Raw genomic sequence first — 27,242 nt, 5'->3', positions numbered from 1 at the left:
AATGCAAATACAGATCTATTTAAAAATATAAATGATTCTGTCGTATACTCTCTTCCGATCATGTTTATCCTCAAAGGGAACCTCAAAATTCTATCATGTTAGCTACTGTCCATTAGGACCCCAGATCCATTTTCCACTTTGCTCAGCTTGGTCCTAGGGAGTTGGATGGGAGGGTCTACCTCTGCGAATTCCATCATTCAGGCTGCCTGACCCTCTCACTCCAGTTGGCTTTGGCCATTAGGAGGAAAGCAGAAGAGGAAAGAGAAGGAGGTGGGGATATTTTCTCCAGGCTTCCTCCCCGCTTTAGTGTCTGTCACAGGCCACATCTGTCTCCAGGACAATTCTTGTTAGATGGTCTCCCTCCCCCTATTTCAGCCGACAGTGGGCTCTGTTAAAAGTTTCCTCCCTAAGGGTGGAGTTTCAGCCTAAGGGTGGTAATGGCTTCCTGCTATTCTGGTCCTAGTGACTCAATATTCCTTGTTGCTTCTGTGAAATTCCCTACCTTACATTTTCTGAAATTCACAGCTGAACACACCTCCTGTTTCCTGTGATGGTCCTGATTGATACATCCACAAAGAAGCTCATGGATACTAAAATTTGTTCTTTACTTCCAATAATTCAGGTAAAGCAAAATCCTGTATTTTAGCATATGCTTTTTTTTTTTAAATTCATTTAGTTGACCAAGCCACACTAGACAGAGAAGCATTAAGACTGAAGGATCATACAGTATGGGGAAATTGTCTACATATTTTAAAAAATCAGTGAATCTTCTTGCATGATGTTTCTCTGTGTGTGGTACTGTTTCAGATAAACAGGGTGTTGTATATGGTAATTCAAGTTATTTCCAAAGATAATGCTTTGGCAGCTTGGTTATTCAGTGTGCTCCGTCGAGTCTGACAACGTGACACATTTACAGGCAGGTGTTGGAGAAACAGCTGATACTCCAGCTCTTGGTGTCACAGGTAGTTATGGTGATCATTTTGTAATCTGTTCAGAACCCTCACAATGATTTTGTCCTTTATCTGTACAGGGAGCAGCAGTTAAGACCTTAACTCATTAAAATACCCTGAGTAGATATGAATAAATTACATATTTCGGTTTAGAACACTTAAGAATTTCATTAAAATAGGTTTCAATAGATATCTTGGAAATGAAACTTAACCCATATAAGTCACTATCCCTATCAGAAATTAATTAAGGAGAATAATTTCATGCAACTTTGAGGAAATAGCAATGATCAGGAAGAAGCAGGGAAGGATAGAAATTAATTACATGACCATGGGCCTTATAATTGGAAAAAGATCATCCCAGACAAAGTGTCCTGGCAACACAGGGCTAGAACAGACACAGTATTCTATTCCTGTCCCTTCCTGCTTCTGGTTCCTCATGACATCCACAGAAATTTCCATATGATATAAAAGCAACCAAAAAAAAAAAAAAAAAAGCTTCAAAGGATGAGAGAGAAAGAAAGGGAGGGATAAGAGAGAAAATGGAAGGAGAGAGAGGCACAGGGAATTTTAATTCTGGAGAGGACTTAGAGCTTGTTCATTGCTTATCATCTGTTAATGCCCTTACTGTAATGAAATAAATCTCTGAAATAAATTTCCATGTGACATGAAAATGAGAACAAAGGTGAAAAGAAAAACAGCTACAATTATCACAATAACCCCCCCTCCCCATATTCTAAACGCAAGCCGATTAGAAATACCGTAAGAAAATACCCACCCTCAACCTGACAAGAGTAAAATGCAGTTCCCACAGAGGAGCACTAAAATTACACACTTTGAAACAATATTCAGCTTTATAGACAATGACCGAAACACACATTTGAATGAATATAAAGTACCATCTCCTACTTACTGACCTAGGAAACACAAATGAAGATAACCTAATGTTGACAGGAGTGTCAAGGATTCATACAAATTCCCGTAAATGAAGGCAATGAACTTGGAAACCACACAACAGTCAGCTGACAACAGTCAGCAAGAGTCAAAACACTGATCCCAGCCTGGGACCTAATAATTCCAATCAGGACCCACAGATGCAACCTGAAAGGAAAACAAAGTCATAGGTGCAAATTGTTATGTCCGTTTTTGTTTTGTTTTGTTTAAAGATTTTTATTTATTTATTTCACAGACAGATCACAAGTAGGCAGAGAGGCAGGCAGAGAGAGAGAGGAGGAAGCAGGCTCCCCACCGAGCAGAGAGCCCCGATAAGGGGCTTGATCCCAGAACCCTGGGATCATGACCTGAGCCGAAGGCAGAGGCTTTAACCCACTGAGCCACCCAGGTGCCCCATGTCCATTTTTTTAACACACCTTCAATAATGTGGAAATAGCCTTTTCCCAGTTATACGTGAGTAAGCGAAAAATGATACGGCAGTAAGACCAAATAAAATACTTTGAAATTTGAAATACACAAGTTCCACACATCCTGGTTAAGTATCTCTAAAGCAATCTTCAGTGAAAAAAGTAGACACAAAATAGTAGATCCGTTCACTTATTCAATAAGTATCTGCTAAATGCTTACGGCTTGCTCACATCCCTGAGATTTAAATAGTCATCCCATGTTCATTTGTCATGAACATCTCCAAGTTAAGTACACCAGCCAAGGTCACAAAGGTTTTAGTGGTGAGCAAATGTCAGGCGTCTGTTACTGATACTAAGCCTTTAGCAGCAAAATATTGTCTCTTTACTAGAATTAAAGTGATAGGTTTCTATTTCCATAGGCTTTGTGGTAAGCTGGAAAAAAAAAATTTAGCCAAATACAATCTTGAGACTTGCAAAGTAGAATTCATTAACAAATATGATTATTTTATTTTCTGAAGAACAATGAAGGGTGGGAAAGTCATTAAAAGATGCACTTCCAGACACCCAACTGTTTATGACGTCTCAGCTCAATAAAAAATGTATTACTCTGTAGACAAGAAAATGTATTTTTAATCTGAGTGATGAGTATTTAAATACTTGTACTATACAGCACTTAGAGGGATGTAGGCACACTATGTTCCCATAAATAATTAAATGAGAACTATAGCTAAAGACATAAAAAAAGGGGGGGGTCATAATTTCCTCTACCCATGGAGGAGAATTCAAAGCTGTCTTTATGGTGTCAACTCATTATACAGCATACTCTTATAAATGCTAACGACTCGAGGAAACTATTAAAATATTCAGCAACCCATATCGGATTTCCTTTCTTGTCAAACTCTCCCAGCTTCTCCCACCCATAAAAAAACCTTACTAGAGTGTCTCTTGTAAAAGACTAGTAAGAATGGTGTTTGGTTTATAGTAAGATTGTTATTTACCTCTTATTCAAGCATGACAACATAAAAAATAGCTATGTGGCAGTAATGTAATAAATATTTTTTGATCATGTAGTTGTAAAACATACAAAGATAAGGAGCTCCATTAGGCACATTTAATAATGACTAGATGACTCTTCAGCTGTGTGGAGTCTTGTCCGAAGTTGTTATAAAAAGGAAATGCATTTGAACAGCAACAAAAACTTTCTAGAGTTTGTATATTCCCCAATTTTCTCTGAGTTTTAATTACCAATTTCCTGAATCCTAATTTTTTTTTTAAAGATTTTATTTATTTATTTATTTGACAGAGACAGAGAGAGAGAGAGATCACAAGTAGGTAGAGAGGCAAGCAGAGAGAGATGGTGGGGGGAGGGGAGGAAGCAGGCTTTCCGTGGAGCAGAGAGCCCGATGTGGGGCTCAACCCCAGGACCCTGAGATCATGACCTCAGCCGAAGGCAGAGGCTTCACTGAGCCACCCAGGCGCCACCCCCAAATCCTAAATTTTGCCAATTTTTAAATTAATTAATTAATTAATTAACGAGAGAGAGAGAGAGAGAGAGAGAGAGAGCAAGAGCAACAGAGAGCACAAGCTAGGGACAGGGCAGAGGAAGAGAGAGAAGCAGACTCCCCACTGAGCAGGGAGCCTGATCCAGGGAGCCTGATCCAGGCAGACACTTAGCCACCCAGGTGCCCCTCTTCCAATGTTTTGGAAAAACAGTTTTTGCAAAATAGGTGTATCTCTCTTCAAGTCTATGTACACTCTGCTTGGTGTGAGGGTTTGGGTGTGGGAGGGGGGCCACGGCTGTTCTAAATGAGGATTCCTGCCAGGAGAGTGACTCTCTGATGCTTCAAGGACATTAATCAGATTCACAGCTGGTGGCACAGTGATCTGGATTAAAAAGACTGAGATCCTTTGATTATTTCAACTCATTTTTGCTAGAATTTTTTCTTCCATCACTGGTCACTTAAGTAAAATGTGTTTTGTCTTCCTCGGGGTAGGCATCAATTTGAATTAAAAGGAGCAACTTGCAAGACCCATTTATTTTCCTCTGTGGAGCAAGGAGAGGGGGAGGAGTAGGAGAAAGAAGGCACAGAAGTACAGAGAAGGAGGAGGGCTAATGCAAACTGCTCCATTCCTTTGAAGCTGCCTCTCACACCACCCCTCCCATTCTCATTCCCACTCTTCTTGGGCTTACCGAGCTTGACCGAGACCAGGGCAGGCAGCCCTGATGGAGGGAGAGCAGTTCCCAAGGACATTGTCTGAGGTCCCAATGGATCTCTCTGACTCTATGGAGTCATGCAGAGCTCAGGATGTAGCAAGGGCCCACGCCTTCCCTCCCCCATCCCCCACCCCCCACCATAAAACCCACAGCTGGGCCACCTCTTGTCTATTGGAATGGTTAAATCAAAAGTACTCACCACACCAAGACTGACAAAGATGCGGAACAATGGAACGCTCATGAATTGCTGGTGGAGGTGCAAAATGATGGAGCCTCTCTGGAAGCTTAACAGCTTTTCACAAAGTTTTTACCATACGACCCAGCAATCTTACACTCCTGTGCATTTACCCAAAGAAGTGAAAATTTATGTTCACACACACCCCAAAAATTACACACGAATGTTTATAATCACCAAAAGCTAGAAACGATTTAAATATCCTTCCAGCGGGAAATGGATAAACACACTGTGGTTTATCTATAAATTGAAATTGTATTGTACGAATTGTATCCACGCAATGAAATAATACTCAGCAATAAAAAACAACATCCAACACCATGCAAGAACTTGGATGAACTTCAAAGACATTATGCCACGTGAAAGAAGCCACGATCATACGGTTACGTATGATATCATACCAATGACTCCATTTACATGATATTCTAGAAAACATGAAACTAGAGTGATGGAGAAAAGATTAGAGGTTGCCAGGGCAATGGGTAGAGGAGGAATGTGACTACAAAGGGCCAGCACAAGGAAGATTTTTATAGTGGTGGCACCGTCCCAGATCCTGACTGTGGTATTGGTTACATGAATCTATACATACTCAAAGGGTACACATGAAAATTCAAATTTATTGTGTGTGTGTGTTTATATATATATGTATATGTATATAAGTATTTATTTATTTAAAAGTAAAATAAATAAAAGGAGCTTCAAAGACAGAGAGAGAGGGAGACAGAGAAAGAGAGAGAGAGAAAAAAAAACCCACACCTGGAATCAATAAAAAATCAAAAACGAAAACACTATGCATCCATCCTTTTCCTGCTGTTTTCCATTCCATAAACATTCATAGAGTCTCTACACTCTAATACCTTACTTTTCAGGTTTAGGAGGGGGAAATATTGTTTGCTAGGTTGAGGGTGGATAGAGGGAAGAAACATTAGGAAAATAAAATTTTCAACAGCACTGCCATGATGGCTAAAATTTGGGGTATGTCTTTTTTTTTTCTCTTTCCTTCCTTTCTTTCTTTCTTTCTTTCTTTTTTTTTTTTTTTTAAATAAGACTTGTGCAGGAACTCACCTCTATTCTAACCCCTGAGTAGAGGGTGAAAAAATAAATGTCAGGAGTGAAGGAAAGTGAAATCAACAAAAACCTTCAGAGTATTTCAATATACGGTCTCCAGGAAAGGGCGATCATCGCAGAATAGATGTGGGATGTGATCCTTTATAGCCATACCCTTCCCAGAAAAGGAAAATAGTTGTCAAGTAACGCCAGGCCAACTGCTGTCTGAAGGGCACTCTGGATTTCTTTTCTATGAAAGGACACTAAGTTAAGCACGCTCTGGGCTTGGATGAAAGTGCTTTAGACAATGGTGAATTCTCTTAGTGTGTCTCATCTTTGAAAAACAGGAAAAAACAATGAGCTAATCAACAGTTATGATAAATAACCTAAAAACATATGCCACAAAAAAACAATTAGAAAAATTACCCCAAGCCTTAAAATAGAAGTTAGATAAACTGCTAATTGGCCTTTGTAGGAATAAATGGCCCTTAAGTGGGGATCCTGGCTGGGCTGGGGAAGGATGCCTCCAGGAGTTCCTCCCACAGTCCTGCAGTACACACTCAGGAATGTGTGGGAGCAGGAGATGGTGTCACACAGGCTGCCTGTTACCCATGAGTGGCAAACAAATAACTGGGCTCCTCAGACCAGAGGCAGAGGGGCCAAGCAGAGGAATGAGAAGGCAGGAGCACAGACAAAATTCAGAGTGGCCATTGATGCCACCTCCCTCTGGGAGACCCTCATGCCACCCAGACATCATCAACCACAGCTGCAAATCACCAGGGGGACTTTTGGGGGCCTGGAAAGTCATGTCTCTGGAAAGATCTATATCCGTATCTTCTAGCTGTGTCTGTTGACATGTTTTCATCAATCATGTCTCTGCCAAACGTCACAACCATGAAGATGTCATGAAGACCAGGGTGCCTCAATTCTAATGGCACTTGAGAATCACCTGGAAGCCTTCGAAAACCAACATTAAGGCCCATTCTCCGGAGATATAGACTTAGTTGAGGGAGTCCAGCAGCAATATCCTAACTCTCCTGGTGACTATAATGATGGGAACCACTGACAACACCACAGACCTTTCACTGTTTAGCTGACATTTCAGCATTGTATAGATATGGCTTCAAGGCATAATCTGCCCCTACTACATTTTAAACATCTGTTACCCACTGTTCCTAGTTGGTGCTGATTCTTCCCTAGGGACGGCCTTTTGATTACTTTTTAATGCACACAAAGGAAGATCGCTGGACTTGCTGTGTGCTTTTTCTCTGACCTAGTACTATCTATCAAACAGAGAGGAAAATATTTTCTCTTAAGGCCTCATACTGTCATAAAATGTACAAAAGATATAATTTTTATTTTTCATAAAAGTTCATTTCATAGGTGATTTTTTAACACGGGCTATTTTACTGTTGATTACATCATCCTGAATGCTGATCATGGATTGTGTATCTTCTACCTTCAGATTAGGCAACAGCTCTATTTTCCTTCACTCAACTTTTTAGAAGGTAGCCTCAAAAACCAGCTTTTGAATTGCTGGTTGCCCTCATGATGAACAGAAAAAGCCTCTGTTGGTAGTGATTTCCTGATACGGTCTAGCAACGAGTATGAAGAAAAGATTCTATTGGGTCAGAAAACGCTTTCACATGGCCTTCTTTCTTCTAAATTAAACAACCAAGAAAAAAATGTCAGGCTACAAGGAGTAAAGACAGAACTATTGTAATTGTAATTGGAAAGGTCTATAAAATTACCTCTTTTATAAGAATTAATTAGAATCTTGTTAAAACACTAAAATACAATGTCTTATGATCACCTACTAAGTCTACAGAACTAATCAATTCACTCCGGGCCCATTGAGAGCAAGCGACCTCATTACTAGCTCTCTAAAATGACCCATCCTTTGCTTCTTTAGAAGTTTAAGAAAAAGTATAGCTTGAACACTAGGAAATATCTTGTGGGCAAAAAGTTATAACCTGCTCTGTAAGAACAGCCTAATTGTTTAAGATTCAATACCCTTAGTTGGAAGAAATTTTTCATTTCTGAGAGAATCCTCAGAGATAAAGCAAAACACCTGAGAACTCTGGATGTTAGCATAAGTGTGGGAGAAAGGGATCCACCTTCCCTCCTTCTAGAGACTTCTGTGTGGCTCTTGAGGAAAGCCTGGAGGAAGACACAGGTTCCTCATGGGAAGCTCCTCCATCACTTGGGCCTCCTGAACAGCCTTTCACCTCTAGCTTTCCTCACATCACCCTCTTAGCTTGCAAACGCTCCTCCAGCTATCCCCAAAGACCAATCTCTTTGAAGAATTTTCCTCAAAATATTTTCTGGCAAAAGAATCTTCTGGCTCCTTTGGTACTTGTTCTGTCCACTTTCACAAATAATTGTGTGAAAGGTCACAGAAAGTAGGCCATATCCCACCCTGGGACAGAACCTAGCACCTTCCCTGACAATGAGTGTGTGAACAAACAGAAACTGGAAAAAATTTATAGGATGCTTTAGAAGCCCTAGGAGTGTGCTTACTTTCTTTTAACCGTCTACCAACAAATTTCTTCGTTCTTCTTAACCAAGTCCATGAGGACCATTACAGAATCTAAGAACCTCTTGAAATTGTATATAAATTTAAAATATGTTTTCCCCCTCCACCCCACCCCACAACTACACAGACCCTGGAGAATCTTTGCAGCTCTTTTTAAGTCTTTTGAGGTAACTGTAATGTAAAAGTCAATTTGAAAATGTCACTGCTCTAAATATATTTTTGTATAAACAATAAGGTATGAGAGCTTCCTGAAATGGTTAAACAGTGAAATGAGCCACCTAAGGCAGTCTCTATCCTCCAGATATTTACAAAAGAACAGCTCTCTGTTCTGATTGCTCTAGACAACAATTTACCTGAGAGTCAGAATGAGCCACATGACTCTGAGAATACGAAAGCATTGAAACCAGAAAGTGATCAGAGATCATCTAGTCCAGTGGCTCTCAGACTGCAGAATACACAGAATCACATAGAGGGCACATCAGGACACTGACTGCTGGGTCCCACTCCTCCTGTGTGTTTATGCTTCTGTAGGTCTGGGACAGGGGCCCAGGAACATATTCCTAAGCGATTTCAGGTGAAGTTGATGCCGCTGGTACACAGACCACACTTTGAGAACCACTGCCCTAATATTACTTCCTCATGCTATAAATGAGTAGACAGAGACTTTTGGAACGTGAGTGTGAGTCAGAGCCCTGGGTTCTAACTACACTCTGATCAGCAGGGTCCTCTTAAGTGGGTCCCATTTGAGTCTCCAAAACTTGTAGATGACTACACAGATGCAAAAATGTCTCAGCTGGTGACATTCAAACTACAAGGCAATGCTAGTTTTACCTGATACCTGATATGAAAAGAAAGGAATCTCTCATTCTGTTCATCCCAAGCAGAGAGTTGAGAAAGAGGTCCCCCCCCTTCATCTAAATGATAAATCTCCTGTGACAGTTTTATTGTTGTGGCTAAAATGTTCTTTTGAAACAAAACATTATGTCATCCTTCTGACAATGCAATAAGAAGATTCTTTTCATGGGGTCATGTCCATAGTGTTCTAATAAAGACATATTTTTTCCATAAACATGTTGAATAAGTTTTTAAAAGTTATTTTGAAAGAATGTATTTTTCAGCATTTTGGAATCTCTCTCCTGGCTAGCTCTACAACTAAGCAAGACCCTAAATAAAAGCAGGGTCTATAAGATTTGGCCTCAGCCAAAGCTCTTTATACTCTTACTTGCCCCATGGTAGACTACTCAGGGTCTCGCTTCAGTCTTCTGTCTCTTCCTGACCTCCCCTCCCACGGTATCAGACTCTCTCTAAGAAACTTTGGGTTTCCACACATTGATATTCCTGCTTCTCAAATCTTGGACCTATATTCTGGATCTGTCTCATAACCTCCTTTCTGACTCAGAACATAAAAATTCATCACCCTCTAGTATGACTTGGTTTCAGGACCCTCCCTTAGAAAGGGCCTCCATTTTCCTACTTCACCTTGACTAAAAGCCTTTTGTGTCACATGTCAGACTGACCCAACTGTGGCCAAAATATTCTAGAAAAAGTGAGCACAACCCAGGTTAGAAATGATTATGTGTTTACTCAACATCACAATATATTAAATTATGTAAAAGCATTTAGAAAGACTTCCTAGAATTTGTGGGGTTTTTAAACTTTTTTCAGTATCATGGAAATAATTTTCTATTTTTTAAATGAAAGATCACCATTATTAATTATATTTTAAAGTTTCAGGGGTGCCTGGGTGGCTCAGTGGTTAAAGCCTCTGCCTTTAACCCACTGAGGAAATCCTCATCCGGCTACGGTCATGATCCCAGTGTCCTGGGATTGAGCCCCGCATCGGGCTCCCTGCTCTCTCTCTGCCTGCCTCACTGCCTACTTGTGATCTCTGTCTGTCAAATAAATAAATAAAATCTTTTAAAAAAAATGTTTCAAGTTTCATATTAAATATAAATATAAAATATAAAGCCCCATAGCAATTACAATTTTTCCCATAATAACTACTTATTGGTTCTCTTGTATAGTGTAGTCAAAACTGAGGAAGACTGTACAAACCCTGCAAATCCACTTAATTCTGGGTGGGAAGGACAGAGCATGTGATGGACCCAAGCCATGCAAACTAGGATAGAGATGAATCCTGCCTTCTTAACAGTTTTACTCCTAGACACCATCAAGCTGGATAAGACTTCATTTTCTGACTCTGACCTTCACAGCACTCAAGACCAATGAACAGCAGCATTTTATCATGTTGGCATCATCTTCTCAGTGCCAGGTCCTGCACATGCATTCTTTCTAATTTTTGCAACAGTTCTGCCAAAGGTTTAGTAACTTCCCAGGGCTTCACAGTGTGTGAAATGAAAGAACTAAGATTTGAAACTGGGTCCCAGCTTACAGTCTAGCAGTTCTCAAAGAGAGGTCCAGGAACCCCTGATGTTCCTCAAACCTCTTTCATGGCTCACTAAAGTCAAAGAATTATCTGAAAAGGTGACTGAGATGTTCCTCCTTTTTCCAACAATATTTTGTTGTAAAGCTGGATTTTCTTTCCTTTTGTTTTTAAGATATTATTTACGTATTTGTCAGAGAGAGGGAGTGTGAGAGTGAACACAAGCAGGGGGAACAACAGAGGGAGAGGGAGAAGCAGGCTCCCCACTGAGCAAGGAGCCTGATGCAGGACTCAATCCCGGAACCCTGTGATCATGACCCAAGCTTAAGGCAGATGCTCAACTGACAGAGCCACCCAGGCACCTCCAGAGCTGGATTTTCTTCCTGTATTTCAACCAAAACAACATATGGCCACAAACTGAAAGCAGACACAGAGGACAATCCAGATGTCTTCAATTCAGTCAGACATTAGGAAGATTTGAAAAAAATATAAAGCAATGTTACTCTTCTCACTAAATTGTTTTGTCTTGGAAAACGTGCTTTGTTTTCTTTTTTCATAAAAATATATGCCATTTATGTTAACATATGATGGGCTTACTAATATTATTTTTAAATGGATTAATGCCTATTTCAAAATATGAATGGTTTTGATTTCTAAAATGGTAAATACCATAGGTATAGCTTACCTAAACCAAAGCTCTTTGTGGATCCTTAATAATTTGCAAGAGCACAAAGGACTGTAAACCTCAAAAGCCATTCTTAGGTAATACAACTTTGATTCACTGTATCCCTTCCATTCCAAAAGGAAAGTTCTCATTGCTGGAGATGGGCAGATGGAAAGGAGAACTCTGCCTTTTTTTTTCCCTTTTCTCCTTGCTTTAAGAAAGCAGAACTTTGGGCGCCTGGGTGGCTCAGTGGGTTAGGCCGCTGCCTTCGGCTCGGGTCATGATCTCGGGGTCCTGGGATCGAGTCCCGCATCGGGCTCTCTGCTCGGTGGGGGGCCTGCTTCCCTTCCTCTCTCTCTGTGATCTCTTCCCTTCCTCTCTCCTACTGTGATCTCTCTCTGTCAAATAAATAAATAAATAAATAAATAAATAAAATCTTTAAAAAAAAAAAAAAGAAAGCAGAACTTTTATTGTACCAATTATTTATACCATATACGTGGTACTTAGCCAAATGTAGAAAACACACTTGTGTTCAGTCTCTTCCTTTGTTAAACTGAAATTTTCTTGAGGCCATCGATAGTACTAACTCCCTTGGAATTTAGCACACATTGAGACTTGAATAAAAATAGTGATTAACTGGAAACGGGAAGAGGAGTTGGTAGCATGAGGAAGAAGTCTTATGTAGGTGAGTAACAAGATGTAGAGGGGAAAAAAAGCAAATGTAATGGAGAGACCAACTTAGTGCAAATCCAGACACAGTGCTGATGAACTACTGGATTTCTCTGAGCCTTAGTCTCCTTATCTTAGAGTCCCTAATTCACAGGGTATTAGGAGGAGTAAATGTGTCCTTACATACAATAGCTTCAGGCAGCAGGAGCAGAAGAAATAACCACTCTAAATGGAACGATAATGGGTCAGTTCCAGAACACAGGCTGCACATCCAGAAATCCAAACGCCTGAGGGGACACTTTTCTCAAATGAATTTCACAACTTTCTGTATCTCTTGGCTACCTATGTCATCCTTAAGTTTACTCATTTTTCTGTACACAACAACTCAGTCTAGCATTTAGTCCTTTAGAGATACATGTACATCTGTTCTTGAACTCATTGGCAATAGATACAAGCACCGGAAATACCCTCGCTATGAGAACAGAAATAAAGAAACTGAAAACCACACTATAGTGATATTTTCAAAGTTGTAAAAAAAAAAAAAATTACATTATCAACAGTAGTACAACTCCACTTAGTGGCTGCTGAGTAGAAAATCTGACTCTTCGAGTTGGATGCGATAGAAACATTTTAAGAAGTGTGACTAGATGATGTTATAAAAAGTATTAAATAAAAATCTTGATCTAACATTTAAGCTCCTGTCTAACAAAACAAAAAGGCAAAAACCAAAAAAAAATTGAAAACTGCAATTTCAGGCTGTAACTCTAGGTTTACGAACTGTGAAGGCAACCTAAATAAACCATTTCATTTAAGATTCTTGTGTTGTTATACCACCAGAAAATTGGATCTAAATCCATTTATCATTGGCCGAGAGAATGTTTACAATCTCGAACTGTATTTACACACATATGCAATGTAATTTTGCCTTTAAAAAATAGGTACAAAGTAAGAACTTATGGAAGATGACAGAATGAGAAAGAATGTCTCTAGTTCCCTATGTTACAGCATTTTATGAAGTATCACTCTTTTGTTTTGCATTCTTATCATAAAGGAGTATATTCTTTTTAAAGGCAATAATTTTTGCCCTTTCTTTAGCTCTAGCCTACTTTTTTAACCTAAAACTTAACACTAGGTGGAGCCCCTTGTCCAAGATTTGGAGTGATTTCTTGAAAAAGGAAAGGAAAAAAATTACCAGTTGAAAGCAAAACCAAAAAGGCATTTTTATCCTTCCCTTTCTTTTAAAGATTTTATTTATTTGAAAGAGAGAGAACGAGCGGGAGCACAAGCAGGGGGAGGGGCAGAGTCAAAGACTCTCAAGCAAACTGTGCTGAGCAGGGAGCCCAAGGCGGGGCTTGATCTGACCACCCAGAGATCATGACCTGAGCTTAACCGGACTAAGCCGTCCAGTTCCAGTTGCCCCTTACCCTTTCATTTTTAAATGTATGCTCAAAATCTACAGTAACACCAGAAAAGAATGTTTCTTTCTAACAATTAAAACGTTGACAATGGATTGGACCATTAACACTTTGCTACAGAGAGTTGCAAAGCTGCTTCTACGCTGTCAACAGCTGTAAGTTTCTGAATTCAACGCAAATACTACCTTTCATTTGCAAAGGAGGCATGGAGGGAATGAGGAATCAAATCGTTTCTGGATGCTTGGAGATACTTAAATAAGGTTAATGTTCTCCTGGGTCTGAAGCAGACAAGACATGTTTATGATATTCAGTTAGAGATACACTGTTATTAAAAGCAAAGGAAAGACTTAAAAATGCCAGAACCCTAGTAAAAGACAAAACATCCCAAATATGTTCAAACCCTGAGGTTTTCCATGAGGCAGAAATATAGTAATCCCCAATCAGATATTTCAGGGTTTCTGCAGACAGAGGGGTTTCTGAACTGAACAAAAGGTTTGTTTAATTATGGGTTCATAGGACGTAACAGTTAAAAATAGTCTCTAACTATACTCCTTCACAGTGGACTCTCGCTGGGGGGAGATAAGCCTTCTGATGATAACCCGCCAAACTTAGTGATCACTCTTGGCTGCAGGTTAAAAGCACCACTATCTCCAGACAACTATCTCCCTCCACTGTTGCTAGGAAGCTTGGCTTGCTCTATGCTATCTCAGGGCTGTCCTTCCAACCCAAAAATGCTTGAAATGCAAAGTTCAGATCAGCAGCAAGGAGAACCTTTGCCTAATTCCCAAATGCTTGTGCTGACATAGCCAACAGGGATCTGTCAGTTTCCTGGACAATAAATTTTGTGGACTCTTATTTTTTTTTCCCCTTTAGATTTATATGAAATCTTGGACCAGGCAAGACATAGTTCTGCTGACGGCTGAATTATGTGGCAGAGTAACCTTTGAACGAGTACAAATCACTGACCTCCCATAAATTCTTCCCCAGAAAGTCCATGAAACTGGTTGAATCATGGTCAGACAGGCATGAAGGCGGTTAGTGCTATTGCAAGAGTCCAGTTCTAACATAGTGGGATTGACACCTGTTTAACCAAACCAATTATGAAAAACAAATATTCTTTGATGTCTGCCTCATATTTTCCATACACAAGCTGATTTTTTTCCTTTGTGAACTTTTCATTAAATTCAAATTACTGTTCTGCTACCATAAATGATTTCTAGAAACAAAACTAGTAGGGGTAAAGAAGAGTAACATTTAGGAGGGCACAATCTTCTTTGATGACAGAGGTAATTTTTAAAAAAGGAAAGAAATTGAGCTTTGGGTTCCCAAACCATTTGGCTAAAACAAAGACCAGGCAAATTGACAAACTATATTTAAAAGAAAGCCTTGCTAAATACCTGTAAAACGGACAGAAGTTCTCATGTAACATTTGTCATTAAATGTTATACATTTTATACCTGCTTCTCATACTGAAGGTAAAGAAGTTTGTTCTGCTACAATATAATGGAGTTTTCCAAACAGTGTTTTTAAATGCGGAGGCAGTGTGATGAGAGCTAGCACCTGCCCTGTGCACAGAAAATACACACTTACCCATTTCCCCCTCAACACTACGCTTCCTCCATTCCTCCTGCCAGCCTTGTAGCCTGCATTGATGATATGGTAATAGAGTCTTCCAGACTACAGCTTATATTCAAATTGTTCTCTAACAGATAAAGTGGACCGAGGTTCCACATCTCTACTCCTGCAATGATCCAAGAGAGCGATGTCCAATCTAGTGGGAAGCTTCAGTGCAGACCCACCAGATTTACAGTTCTCTGCGCTCCCCTCTTTATCTCCAGATGAACCACCTCAGAAGAGTCAGAAGAGAAGAATGGGTAAGCGAGGTTTTAAAAATAGGATTTTAGGACTGACAGGAAAAATGGTTGATAAAGCGACCGACTAAAATAGATTTTAGAATAACTTTGTCTAGGTAATAATCTCATTCTCTATAAGCCAGGGAGAAAAGAACTTGATGAATCAATTGTTTTTCATTTTGCTGACACTCCGTATTGGTCCTGAGAACAATTTCTTTCTAAGCAAAGTAATGTTTAACCACTTCCTTATCATCAACCCTGCCTCATAAGCATAATTTAGAACTTTGCTATTGTAATGCAGTAGGTTTCATTTCTTTCCCCCCTTGTTGCTAAACCTATGAGAGAGAGAGACATAATGTTTTATTGATCAGTACGGTCATCACTCCAGCAATTAAAGATAAGGTAGAGAAAACAATGGAACCACATATATATAGAAGCCACTCAAAGGAAGGAAAAGACCGCCTCAAGGGAGAGGAAAGTGAGCAAAGGCACTTGCTTACAGATGCAGTGGAAATGAGCTGAGACACATCTCAAGGCTTCAGAAGGCTCCAAGTCACACACGGGACAAAAGCCCGTGTTGGGCCTGGGGAAGTGAGGACAAGACCATGTCAGAAGGCAAGACCCATGGGAGACTGTAGGCTCACTCCTGGAACTGAAATACATGTTTGGAGACATTGTTCCCCTATAGGAATCCTACTGAAAGGCATGAGGGTCATTTTTTGGAGTCTGGGGGTGAAAGAGAGAAGGAACGGCCATGACTCTGATTTCAGGGGCCACTGTTGGGTTTGATAAGAGTGCTCCTCCCTCCACTACATAGAGGTCAGCGGTTGCAGAGCTATAAAAGTTGAATGAGATATTATTTCGGGCAGAAGAGTAAAAGCGAACATTTCCTGGAAGAGTTGGACTCAAGTCTCCGGAGGTTTCAAAGCTCAGCTCACATGACATACGTTCCAAAGTTTCCTTCAACTTTGTATTATGCTCAATTGTCTCCATGTCCTCATCTACCAGGGATTTGAAATCTCCTTGATATATGACTTTTAAAGAAATTTTCTGGTCCCACACCAACTACCACAGTGCTGTGTGCCTTCTGAGGAGTCAGTAAATGTTTACAGAAAGAGTAGCCAAAGTTGAAATACTTGGAATAGTCACAAACAATGTATTTGCTGCTTTAAGGCTGGAGGGCTTAAAGTTGAAGAGGTCTTTAAAAATCATATTTCTGGAGCGCCTGTGTGGCTCAGTGGGTTGGGCCTCTGCCTCCGGTCATGATCTCAGGTTCCTGATCTCAGGTTCCTGGGATCGAGCCTGCATGGAGCTCTCTGCTCAGCAGGGAGCCTGCTTCCCCCTCTCTCTCTGCCTGCCTCTCTGCCTACTTGTGATCTCTATCTCTCTCTCTCTGTCAAATAAATAAATAAAATCTTTAAAAAAATAAAAAAAATAAAAATCATATTTCTTTTAAATAAATAAATAAATAAAAATCACGTTTCTTGAGAAAGAAATCCATTCTTTAAAAATTAGTAGTCTTTTTATTATTTGTTTATTTTTTTTACAAACCAATCTTTTGAATATGTTTACCCATAAGGTGAGCTAATAAACTCACTAAAGTCTAAATCTTGATGATGACAAGCTTTTTAGAAAAAAATCCCAAGTCATAGTCATATCAATAAAATGACAAAAGCTAAAAAATAGCATAAAATAACATAACATACAATAAATAAATATGTGTGTGCACTGATTTTACATGGTATTATTGGAAATTGTGTATTATCCTGGGTTATTTATATCTCTGTATCATAAATCCTAACTTTAAAAAACCAAATCAACAGAACTAGGTGGCAGGGAATCAACAGTAATTTTTAGTAGACAATTTAAAAATAATATGTATTAAAAGTACAAAGTGGTGTTTCATATACTTTTATTTTGAAATAGTTTAGGGTTTTAGAAAATTGGCAAAGATGGTACAGGATCTCACAAGTAGACCAGATCAGTTTCCCATCTTAATATCATCTCTTATTATTATAGGACATCATTATAATTAATGAACCAAAGATGATACATTGTTATTAACTACAGTCCAGAGAGAAATCCATTTTATTAAAACCACTTCTATTAATAGGGCAGATAGACGTTGCCCACTGTTTCATTTCCTTCTCTCATCCCCAAGTCCCCTAATTCACAGGCATTCTGCTCTTCAGTTAATTTCACAAAAATAGTTATGGTGTCCTATTATCAGGACCTAATATTAGAATAAAATTTTTGCAATATGGTGGACACTATGGTATACTGCCTAGATCCCCTTTCAGGGGTGAAGAATTTATAATCCTCCAGCCACTGGAAGTGCTGCCAGAGGGCAGCCCCCAGCTGTCAATCCTCTTTGGGGACTGTCCTTACTGAAGACATTTGGCTTGCTCATGTCACACTTTCTACCAGGAGAAGCCAAAAACCCAAATGCCTAGTCGATGTGAAGGTAAAAATGCTAAGGCCCTCCTGCTCTAACCAGAAACAACCCGAAGGTCACCCCAACTCCAGAGCTCCCTGCAGGGTGGGCTGATGCATTTGTGGGAAACACAACCAAGCCCAGCTTCTCCCTCTTCCCAATCCTGCCTCCTTGCCTGGGTGTTGGTCTCAGGGGAACTTGGAATAAACACGCTGGCCAACCAATGTCCATTTCACAGTCTACTTCTACTTTCTCAAGAAACACAACCTGTGACAACCTACCAAATTGCAGGTGTTAGGCATAAAGAAATTGTTAAAAGAATGAAGTCCCAGTTCTTCCTGATTTTAGAAAACACCAAGGGAGATACGCAGGTAAATCCATCACTCCCTGGCAATATGGAAAAATGTGAGGAAGGCACATGCAGAGTGTTGTCTGAGTCCAAAGGGTTCTTACACCCAGTAGGGTAAGGGGAGGGGAAAGTTATCAGGATAGACTTCTTACAGAGCTGGGTGTAAAAGAGAAGCAGGAGGTGACAGATGAAAATGAGGTAAGGAGTTCGAGTCAGAAAGAAGATAGGAGAAAGATCATGGATACATGAAGGTTTCTGGGATGCTGAAGGCAGGACACACCAGTGAGCATAGCAGGAGGGACAAGGGTGGGGTGACAAGTGAAACCGCAAATGCAGCAGTTATCAGACCAGGGAAGAACTTGCCAAAAATCCTAACTTCAGTTTTGACTTTTCCTTTTCAGACTGAGACACAAGACAAATGTCTTTTCCATGTAAGCTATACTTCCAGATTTTTCTAAATCCTCACCTCTATCAAAATTATTTGGGAAACCGAAGCAAAAAACAGCACAGACATTTTGGGAGAATAAGCACAATACTGATAACACCTTCATGTCAATACGTAAGAAATAACATTATCTATGATACACTAAATCAATCATTTTATAAGAAAAATATTCAGTGTATAAAATGTTTCAAAATACTTTGCTTTATTTTGAAAACTTTTTTTCAGTCCTTTATTATATGGGTAATATCAAAAAGGTAAGTAAGTATGGACCATCGAAGAATAAATGTTATTTATTGTTATTAAAACAAATGAACTATATATTTTAACGTTTTATTTATTGGACTCATCCTTTTGTAAGGTTAACATTTATCACCATTTTGCTGCTTATTTCATAATCATCAACTATTGCTATTATGGGTAAGAGTAGTCACAACATCATTACTTATATAATACAAATGTTGGAGCTCTCCTCATCTGTCCTTGCCTGCCTTCTTTTTTACCTAGAAATTACCCATGAGTAAAATTACATAGACAATGTTAATAACTATAAAATCACAACTCACAAGTGCTACAGAAAACTCTTGATTAAGCAGAATTATTAGCTGTATACCAGGAACTATTAGGTGATGGGACTGGTTGGTAAGCAAGGCTAATGATTTTACACAACCCCCCGGACCTAGTCAACAAGGTCATCCTCCCTCCTCATCCCCCTTCTGCCCACAAAAAATAATACAGAAAAAGGAATAATAAAAATAAAATACAATAATAAAAAATAATACAGAATAAGGGCAAGTGGAAATAATATTGCCATAGAGGTAGACTTGAATGCAGTCTATTTCTACTGTCTACTTTCAAAAATGTGTATCTTTTGTGCATTTCTATTCACTAATAGCAGAAAGAGAAGTCAAGGAATAATTCCGTTTATAATTGCACCAAAACCACAAGATACATAGGAATACACTTACTTAACCAAAGAGTTAAAAGACCTCTACTCTGAAAACTATAGAACACTTGTGAAAGAAATTGAGGATGGCACAACGAAATGGAAAAATATTCCATGACCATGGACTGGAGGAACAAATATTGTTAAAGTGTCTATACTACCCAAAGCAATCTACATACTCAATGCAATCCCTATCAAAACAACACCAGCATTTTTCACAGAGCTAGAACAAACAACTCCAAAATTTGCATAGAACCAGAAAAGACCCTGAATAGCCAAAAGTAATGAAATAGAAAACCAAAACTGAAGGCATCGCAATTCCAGACTTCAAGCTGTATTACAAAGCTATAACCACCAAGACAGGATGGTATTAGCACAAAAACAGACACATAGATCAATGAAACAGAATAGAAAGACCCAGAAATGTGCCTCAACTCTGTGGTCAACTCATCTTCTACAAAGCAGGAAAGAACATCCTGTGGAAAAAAGACAGCCTCTTCAGCAAATGTTGTTGGGAAAATTGGACAGCCCCATGCAGAAGAATGAAACTAGACCACTTACATCCACCAATACACAAAAATAGATTCAAAATGGATGAAAGACCTAAATCTGAGACAGGAAACCATCAAAATCCTAGAGGAGGACCCAGGCAGCAACCTCTTTGACCCTGGCTGCAGTAGCTTCTTGCTAGATAACCCTGGAGGTAAGGGAAAGAGAAGCAGAAATGAACCATTGGGACTTCATCAAGATAAAAGGCTTCTGCCCAGCAAAAGAAACAATCAATGACACTAAAAGGCAACCTACAAATGGGAGAAAGTATTTGCAAATGACATATCAGATAAAGGGCTGATATCCAAATTTATAAAGAACTCATCAAACTCAACACCCCAAAACAAAAAATCCAGTTAAGAAATGGGCAGAAGACATGAACAGATATTTCTCCAAAGAAGGCATATAAATGACTAACAGACACATGGAAAAATGCTCAACATCACTTATCATCAGGGAAATACAAATCACAACCATGATAAGATATCACTCACACCTGTGAAAATGTCTAAAATTAACAACTCAGGAAACAATAGGTGTTGGCAAGGATACTGAGAAAGGGGAACACTCCTACAATGTTGGTGGGAATGCAAACTGGTGCAGCCACTCTGGAAAACAGTATGGAGGTTCCTCAAAAAGTTAAAAACAGAACTACCGTGTGACCCAGTAATTGCACTACTAGGTATTTATCCAAAGGATACAAACATAATGATTCGAAGGGGCACATTCATCCCAATGTTTATAGCAGCATTATCAACCATAGCCAAATTATGGAAAGAGCTCAGATATCCATAGACGGATGAATGAATAAAGATGATGTGGAATATATAATGAAATATTACTCAGCCATCAAAAAGAATGAAATCTTGCTATTTGCAATGATGTGAATGGAACTAAGTGTATTACGCTGAGCAAAATAAGCCAGTCAGAGAAAGGCATATACCATATGATTTCATTGATATGTGTAAGTTAAGAAACAAACAGAAGAATATAGGGGAAGGGAAGGAAAAATAAAAATAAGATAAAAACAGAGAAGGAGGCAAACCATCAGAGACTCAACTGGAGGAAACAAACTGAGAGTTGCTGGAAGGAAGGTGGTTGGGGGGATGTAAGGGTGATGGGCATTAAGGAGGGCATTTGTCATAATGAGCCCTGGGAGTTACAGGCAAGTGCAGAATCACTGAGTTCTACCGCTGAAACTGATATTCCACTATATGTTAACTAACTTGAATTTCATGAAAATCTTGAAAGGGAAAAAAAATCTGCATCTATCTATCTTTTATCTATCTATATCTTTTAAACTTTAATACTTGATTTGTGAGTCACCTTAGCTGTGTCACACCAGTAATCAATACTCAACAGGGTGTGGCAAGCCAATGGAGACGCTCTATGAGAAGCAATATGGAATGGCCGGAGTGTTTCAAGCAAGAGATTTATAGTTTAGATATGTGTCTCTGAAACCAGATGGAGGACAGAATAAAGATGAAAAGAAAGGCTCAGCAAGCTGTTGCAAAACCCAAGTAAGATAAGATGAGGAGCAGCACACCTTCAGCAACTGGAAATATCAGCGTTCTGGCCAAACAACTTCCATAGTTTGGGTCCATTAACTCTTACATTCTAAATGGAGTACCTTGAAAGACACAAGCAAGGTGAACTAGCTGACCAAGATAACTTTTTGCTTTTCATGTCTCTCTGATTTTGAGAAGGCCTTATTACCCCGACTAATAAAGCAGAAAATTAGCTATTAAGAGATGTACTCGTGATTGGATTAAGGTGTTCAATAACACTCAAAAACAAGAGTTGGAAATCCAAATGGAATTTGCAGGTACAAGGTTTATGTGAATTTGGAAAAGTGTTAGCCTCTGATTTTCCTCCCAAACTACTCTTAGTTCTATCAAAATATGATTATCCTGTCAGATGCAAAAATATCAACTTCTCTAGGAAAAAAAATCACTTCCACAGGGCAAATCACTCTGCTAAGAGGTCTTTTGCTATCATCACTCTTGCCCCTCTGGACCCTGCCACCACAGGACTGTCAGTTTTTAACTCAGGAAAGAGCTTTAGCTAACTGCCAGATAGAAGACAAATTTAGTTATACATGACAAATTATTGTCCGAGATGTACCAAAATTCCATATTCAGGGGCAAAGAAGAGTCTAGAAGTATATTAAACTGGTTAAAAGACAACATGTCTCACGAAAACATTTTATGAATCAATGACCCTGGTGGTTTTTGACAGGTTAGATTGGCTCTCAGTTTGCTCAACCCCTTAAAATTAGGTGATAGAATGTCCCTGTGTCATAAGGTTGTTAGGAAAATTAAATGGGACTTGTGTGACGTCCATATCCCAGTGCCTGAGGGAGAGGACGTCAGAATGTGCTGCTCAGTGGGAAGGTGGTGATGATATGATCACACGTATCATGGAAAGTGAACTGTGTCCATGTGCAAATCTACCAGCTGTTCGGTGTATGTGTTTTGTTTTTGTTTTTGTTTTTGTTTGTTTTAGAGAATGGTCCCTAATGGACCAAACTAATAACCCTTTTAGACTGTAGAGCCAGCCTATTTCCCTCCCCAAACACGGAACAAAAACAAATTAAAAATCCCGAATGAGGGGCGCCTGGGTGGCTCAGTGGGTTGAGCCACTGCCTTTGGCTCAGGTCATGATCTTAGGGTCCTGGGATCGAGTCCCACATTGGGCTCTCTGCTCAGCAGGGGGCCTGCTTCCCTTCCCCTCTCTCTGCCTGCCTCTCTGCCTACTTGTGATTTCTCTCTGTCAAATAAATAAATAAAATTAAAAAAAAAAAATCCCGAATGACCCTCCAGTAGACTCCCTGAGGGAATGACTCCCTCAGCAGAAGGAGGTCTTAGAATAAGGAGAGGGAGAGGCTGGTGGGGAGAGCCGTATTTACTGCTACAGAGTCAGTTGAAAAATAATAAGAAAACAGCCTTGTACTTTGCTACTTTTAGGATCAGAGATTTCTGAAGATTTTCTGAGCCTCTCACAAATAGAGCATTATCTTCAGAAGGCTTTCAAGGTCCCAGACAAAAGAATTCACAAGATTTAGCTCATGATCAATTTAAAATAAGGAGGTTCTGGCTACTGATCATTCATTACTGGAAGAGAAAATGAGATTTTAAGGACGACTGTCTAGCCAGTTATTGTTTCTGGGAAGGAGAGAGAGGAAAAGACGTGGAGAGATACAAAGAGGAGCACATACAATGTGAATCCTGGAAGGAGATTTTTTTTTTAAGAGTTATTTATGTATTTGAGACATACAAAAAGAGAGACAGAGAGAGAAAGAAACTGAGAGGGTGTGAATGCTGGGAGCGGTAGAGGGAGAGAATCTCAAGCAGACTCCCTGCTGAGTGCAAAGCCCAACACAAGGCTCCACCTTAGGACCCTGAGACCAGGACCTGAGCCAAAACCAAGAGTCGGATGTTTAACTGACTGAGCCACCCAGGCACCCCTGCAAGGAGATTTTAATATGGAGCAAAGAATTGTAACATAACCCAATAGGCAAAACAGCTGATTAGGTGGTAATTGTGTCAAATCAACTACTCACAGCTCACAGATTAAACTCAAATGACACATATTCCTAAGGATATTTATGGGCAACTAAATCATCTAAGATAAAGATTCACAAATTACTTACACCAGAATAGAAAATCTTACAAACCTTGATGCCAGATTTCATGCTAACACTCAATATAATTTTAGAAATTTCAGAAATAACAGACTGCAACAACAAATGTGTTTGCTCCTAGCAAGTGAAATCCTGCTACTTCAACTGGCTAAGACAATGACATGGCAGTTTGAAATTTGCTTAGTGGGAGACTCAGTATAGAAGTGGAATTGATAATCAAGACAATGATTTTTCTATGGAGGTATACCTCACCTGATTTCTTTTTTCCAAGAATCAGCCATGCTAAGTACTTTAAGATAGGTGTAGAAGCTACTACTGGACCAGCCATTTCTATAATACCATGCTAATCAAGGACTTTTCTCGGAATCCTGCTTCCCACACGCTTGAGAAGTAGGGGGGGAAACGTATTTAAGAATCTATTTTTTGTGTTTAAAATCTGCCTGCTTTTTAGTCTCCATTCCATAGCAAGAAATACACCAAGAGACTTAAACCCTCTCTTCCAGCCCCGGTCTCCACGCACAAAAGCTGAGTGCCTGCTATAGTCTTATCATCTAGTTTTGGACCATGGAAGTTGAAATTTGATATTTAATAGTTTTGCTAACTTGACTTTGTCCATCTACTAAGAACCAATGTAATTGGGAATTTTTCACATCAAAATCTCATCAATCATTTTAATGTAAATACACTGACAAAGAACAATTTCCACTGTGTTGTTTTCCAATGCATTTGCATTAGAAACAAAGCCAGCACCACAAAATGAATACATTTCTATCAGCCATAATAGGTACCAATGAGTATCTGAGGTGTGTAATGTATAGAGACAAATGGACAAGAGCCTTAGAAAATTCCATGTCAAACTATGTGCGATCTTTATGAGTTGCTTTGTTATAAAGACCTATTACTCAACATTATATTAACTCCACATACACAAAAAAGAATACAAACAGCAAGAGTTTAAATATCAACTTTTGTCACTGAATATGATTCATCCTTGTTTCATCTGAATTTGGGTGCTTCTAATAATACACAACAGGATTTCTCCCCCTTTAATGCAGGAAGATTAACTACAGGCCAATGGGGGGACCTGTACACATACCGGGTGTACACACACTGGGATGCTGAAGGTATTTTCCTCTCAAACAATTTCATCTGGCAATTTTCGTCTTCCACAAAGAGAGAAACCAACAACTTAAAACATTAATTTCAGGACTCACCACATAATCAACGTCCCACAGCAGCAAGATAACGACATTTTTCCAGATGATGGCCAGATCCACATTCCATGTTCCAGAGGCAGTGAGACAGGAAGGGTGGGAGGAAAAGAGAAGAAAAATTGTTTAGGAATAATTCAAAAACTGCTGGTAACTTACCCCCATACTAAGCATGATAATTAGAGTTCCCTCCTTTCCTGAAACTGCCCCATTGCCAAGACGCTGTGGATTAAGGAGAAAGTTGCTGTAGAAAAACAAGGTAGATAATTCATGAGAGAGCCAAAGGGATCTCTCATTAACATTTTCATTTAGCAGTTGCAAATAAGAGAAAACACAGGCAAGCCACTTTTGAATATGTAATAGATGTTTCCAGAAAGAGACTATGAAAGAGTTGTATGAACACATAGGGACATAGAAATAATTAAAGCAAGTGTGAACAAGAATGGGGGTGGTGGTGACAAGGAGGACTGCTTGCAAGGTAAAGACTTAGCGGACTCAAAATCATAATCCGAAAACCTAGTTACACATGCCAACAAGCATTTGGCTAAAATCATTCTGATTATACATTCCCAAAGAACATCAATTATAACCCATTGTAGATGTGCTACAGGTCAGAGTCATAGACCAGAATTTGAATTCTTCAGAGAAAGGACCAAGGAAAGAAGTTCTTCATTTCTTTTTATAAAGGCACAGAGAAAATTTTTTACGTGGCGTAACAATTCTAGCATACACTGCTTTTTAATCCTGTAAGCCGCGACAGTTGCTTTATTAGGGAAGAAATTTTACAGTATAAAATCACATAAAACATAGTTTCAAGCAGATAAAACTCCCCAAACTAGGCCTTCATTGAAAACAGCTCATCGGTCACAGGCTTTCCACATGAGCAGTCACCTTGGAAAACCAGGCTGTGCCAAGGTCATGCTGGAGGAATTCTGTGATCCTTGGGTATTCTAGGGCTTCCCAGGCCTCTGCCTTATACTACTAATCCATTCCATCAAAAGCTACTCTTAACTCAAAAGAATTGAAAGCAAGATCTCAAAGAGGTATTTGTACACCAATGTTCATAGCAGTATTGTACACAATAGCCAAGAGGTGAAAGCAACCCAAAAGTACCCTGATGCATGAATGGATAAACAGAATGGGATTTATCCATGTAGTGGAATACTATTCAGCCTTTTAAAAGAATGAAATTCTGACACGTGCCACAACATGGATGAACCTTGAGGGCCCGGTGCTAAAGGAAATAGACCAGACACAAGACAACAAATATTGTGTGATTCTACTTCTACGAGGTACTTAGAGTAGTGAAGTTCATAGAGACAAAAAGTAGAAAGGTGGTTTCCAGGCACTGGTGGTGATGGGGAAATTTGGGGTTGCTGGCCAGTGAGAAGATGAAAAGAGTTCTGGAGGTTGGTTGTACCACAACATGAATGTGTGCAAAAAATAAGTGAACTCACACTTAAAAATGGTTAAGACGTACATCTTAGATGATGTGTATTTTATTACAATTCAAAACAAAAATATCATGTCAGAATGGTTCTTTGGGACCACTTGGCCACCCTGTATAGACCCAATCTTCAAAAGAAAGAATGAATACAAGGATGTAAGTCAACTTTTGGTGTCAAGTGTTAAAAAGATTATAGTTTGTAATAGAACAAAAGCAGCCTAGCTCACTGAAGAAATGTTTCTTGAAGAAATTTGGTCTTCCTCTCAGCAGATGGTAAGATGAGAGTAGCTACTTAAAGGGCACTGGTTTTCTCACAGAGTTATGGTAGAAAGCATGACAGATAGGCCTGCAAAGACCAGAGACGAACCAGCCAGTCAGCACTCAGTCTGAAACCCCCCTTCTTAGCATTCGAGTCCAGGACACCTTGAAAAGAGTTCATGGAAAGTCTTTCTAATGTTCTTCAGATATTTTAAAAGTTTAGTAACTTGGCTTGTGCGTAGCATTTGTTTAATCTGCTCTCACTGGTCCTGGTAATGAATGGTGAATTTTCTTCTCATTATAGACATAGTATTGACCAATGGATCTAGATGATCCTCTTACACACATTAACTTTTAAAGATTCAGAAGAGAGAATACAATGGTGCATCTGTGAGTCACTGTAATTGAAGTAAGCTTCAATATCTGCTTGCAGTCACTTTCTAGCCATGATTTCTGTCACCAGACTCATGTACATGGGTTGACCTCTCAATGAGGGAAGACAACTTGCATAGGGAAGGTCTTAGGGAATCAAGGAGTGGGTTTGGTGGTCTTTGAAGGAACTGGATGACCTTGAGAAGACCAGATCTCTTTCCTTGAGTGGAAAAGGAGGTTAACAGTTGTATTGGTTTCCTCACAGA

At 39.4% G+C, this 27,242-nt stretch overlaps 1 protein-coding gene across 2 annotated transcripts in view; it reads right to left on the bottom strand.

Annotated features, from left to right (window-relative positions):
• Window positions 1–27,242, bottom strand: part of EPB41L3 (erythrocyte membrane protein band 4.1 like 3) — a 231,978-nt gene that overhangs the window by 186,608 nt on the left and 18,128 nt on the right. The window contains exon 1 of one of the 2 annotated variants that reach the window (XM_059409235.1): window positions 24,785–24,875. The exons of the other annotated variant lie outside the window; for it this stretch is intronic. The gene's annotated coding sequence lies outside the window, so the exon portion shown is untranslated. Of the gene's footprint in view, window positions 1–24,784; window positions 24,876–27,242 lie in introns of those variants that run through there. 2 annotated transcript variants of the gene reach the window in all.

The sequence above is a fragment of the Mustela nigripes genome, chromosome 8, assembly GCF_022355385.1.
Source record: "Mustela nigripes isolate SB6536 chromosome 8, MUSNIG.SB6536, whole genome shotgun sequence".
NCBI lineage: Eukaryota > Metazoa > Chordata > Mammalia > Carnivora > Mustelidae > Mustela > Mustela nigripes.
Note: the sequence above shows the minus strand (reverse complement) of the source record. Positions and strands in the feature narration are given on the sequence as shown.